General features: G+C 34.9%; 1 long non-coding RNA gene across 1 annotated transcript; it reads right to left on the reverse strand.

The window, feature by feature from the left end:
* On the reverse strand, positions 1-1,839 carry LOC110451835. The gene is made up of 2 exons (XR_002463108.1): positions 1,785-1,839; positions 1-866 (listed from the first exon to the last, which is right to left on the reverse strand). It is a non-coding gene; the product is annotated as an uncharacterized LOC110451835 (long non-coding RNA).
* Positions 1,840-2,457: the final 618 nt, after the last annotated feature.

The following is a 2,457-nucleotide window of genomic DNA, read 5'->3' on the forward strand; positions in this document are numbered from 1 at the left end:
ATGCCTACCTATTATTTTGGTAAAATTTCAAGGAAGCACTTTTAACATGTAAGAGGAAGCCAACCTGATTTTTTTTTGTTAAGCCTTTAACAACATAAATAGCTCAGACTTACAATCTACATTTGACACTTGAGTTCAGTAATGGACAGATCAAATTGTGGAATTTGTACCCGTAATCAATAATTGAAAAGGCAAGCTGATCAATTTTGAGTTATATTATCAAGTATTGGCCCATCACTAGTTACCATTAGATGTAAAAATAAATAAAGAGACAAACAAGAGGCCTAGAGGGCCTGAATCCCTCAACTGGATATTTAAACATCACAGGAACATATTCTGATTAAATACATCATGTACTGCAACTATAGGCTCTGTCTCTCAGCATATTGAAAGAGAATAATTTAAACACTTATCAATATTTCCCCCCTATTGGACCCCGCTCCTCTGCTCCCAGGAGGGTCACAACCTCTGTTTATACAAAATTGGGTCCCCTTTGACCAAGGATACTCTAACTCCAGGCCAAATGTAGTCAAAATCCACTGAGCTGTTCGACTTCAGGACAAGTGGACACCAAGGATGAAGCTTACCAAGTTTAAAAAGATTCATTCCCCAGTTCTTAAGAAAATATCCTAAAGTTTACAGATGGGTGGTGACCTAAAAATAATTTACACATACCACCATATAAACAGTTTCAAACATTGTGAAACATGATACATTTTTATATGCACTACCTCCATTGTTCAGGAAATGCCTCTTCACTGTAGGAGTTGTTTAGGTATCAAGGAAGTAGACGGTCTGCTGTCAAAAACCAGTGATCAGGTTGGCAAACTGGCACTTCATAACACTTCATGCTGACCGAACCAGACCTACAACAATTATGTCATTGAGATTTCAGTAATATAAATATTACTGAAATCTCAATGAAATTGCTAAATGTTGTACATAATGCACATGAAAAAAAAAAAAAACGACTTAAAACAAGTATTTCAAATTAACTTAAATCAAAGATATGTTTGATAATTGGTCAACAATATTGACATCCAATATCACTCAATAACCACTGTTCCCATGAACTATACATTTGTAGCTATAGATTTATCATCTCCTATATGAGACAAGTTTTAATATGACATCTGCAACAAATGCATATGGGCAGGCCAGGGTATGCACATTTTCCTCGAATGAGGCATACTTGATGGAATCTGATGTCATCATCTAATAACAGTAGAAAATTTAAATCTTGATTTTTATGCTAATTTCAGGCGATTAGTTTTAATTAGCTGATCACTGTATGCTGTTCTGAATATGAAATTTGCATCCACTTCTCAAATTTATCAAAATTAATTATGAAGCATGAACAGGAAAAAAATGTACATACGGTTCCGAGATATTTGAAATCCTTACTGTAAATATTGAGATAAAAATCATATAAAACATAAGGGTATTGCTACTTTTTTGGTAGTAGACTATACTAATACCGTTATTTTTTATATGATTTTTATCTCAATTTACAGTCAGAATTTCAAACACTTGTGATTGGATACTTGATATCAAAGTTTTACTTTCTACACAACGTATTAAACGTGTCACAACCTTCCAAGACCGACTTGTCCCTTTGTCAAGCTATGACAGCACCAATATCAGTTCTGTATTTCAGACATGCATTTGTAACGAACCCCTGTGTGCAGGGTTAACATTTTGCCAGTTACCAAATACTTGTGGGATTTCGTTATGGCTACGGCATCCTAACTATAAATATGACGAGTTTCTGCTACAATACAAACAATTTTGGCTCAAACCTAAATAGATTACAGTTCAATTGCTGTCATAACCAAGACTTCCCGCACTGTCGACTGCATTTTCCAAAATCTACTGCCACAATCGGGTATGTTTCCGGTTAAAGGGAGCGAGCATTATTTTCCGCGAATTTCGTTGGCCATTTAAGCGCCGGCTGTTGTCTTAATGAGAACTAAAATTCTAGAATGAATTCTAGAATAAATTTTAGAATTTTAGTTCCTCATTAAGACGACAAGCGGCGCTCCAGTCATAAACGATGTCGAAATCGCGATCGGTAAAACTAGCATAGCATGGAATGAACACGCAATAGATTTGTAAACGAGTGAAACAATACAAATGAACATAGAATTAGATTCAAAACCAGAAGTAACTAATTCTATAAAAAATAATTATGGCGGTGATCCCCTTCCATAAACATCCTGGTGAATATGACGAAGAAGGCAGGCTGTGTATCTGCTGATGTAATCACAAGGCCTAAATGCATATATGATTGACATATTTGGAGATGTATAAAGGGACCATAATAATTGCATAAATGTACGGACATTGAATGTTTCCAACCTAACTGTTTGTTGTTTTCATTTGTCTTGATGGGCTTTGAAGAATGAAATTCATAAATATAATACAGTTTTATTAAAACTATTATGTCTTCGTAATGCC

The sequence above is a fragment of the Mizuhopecten yessoensis genome, unplaced genomic scaffold, assembly GCF_002113885.1.
Source record: "Mizuhopecten yessoensis strain PY_sf001 unplaced genomic scaffold, ASM211388v2 scaffold6211, whole genome shotgun sequence".
NCBI classification, from domain to species: domain Eukaryota; kingdom Metazoa; phylum Mollusca; class Bivalvia; order Pectinida; family Pectinidae; genus Mizuhopecten; species Mizuhopecten yessoensis.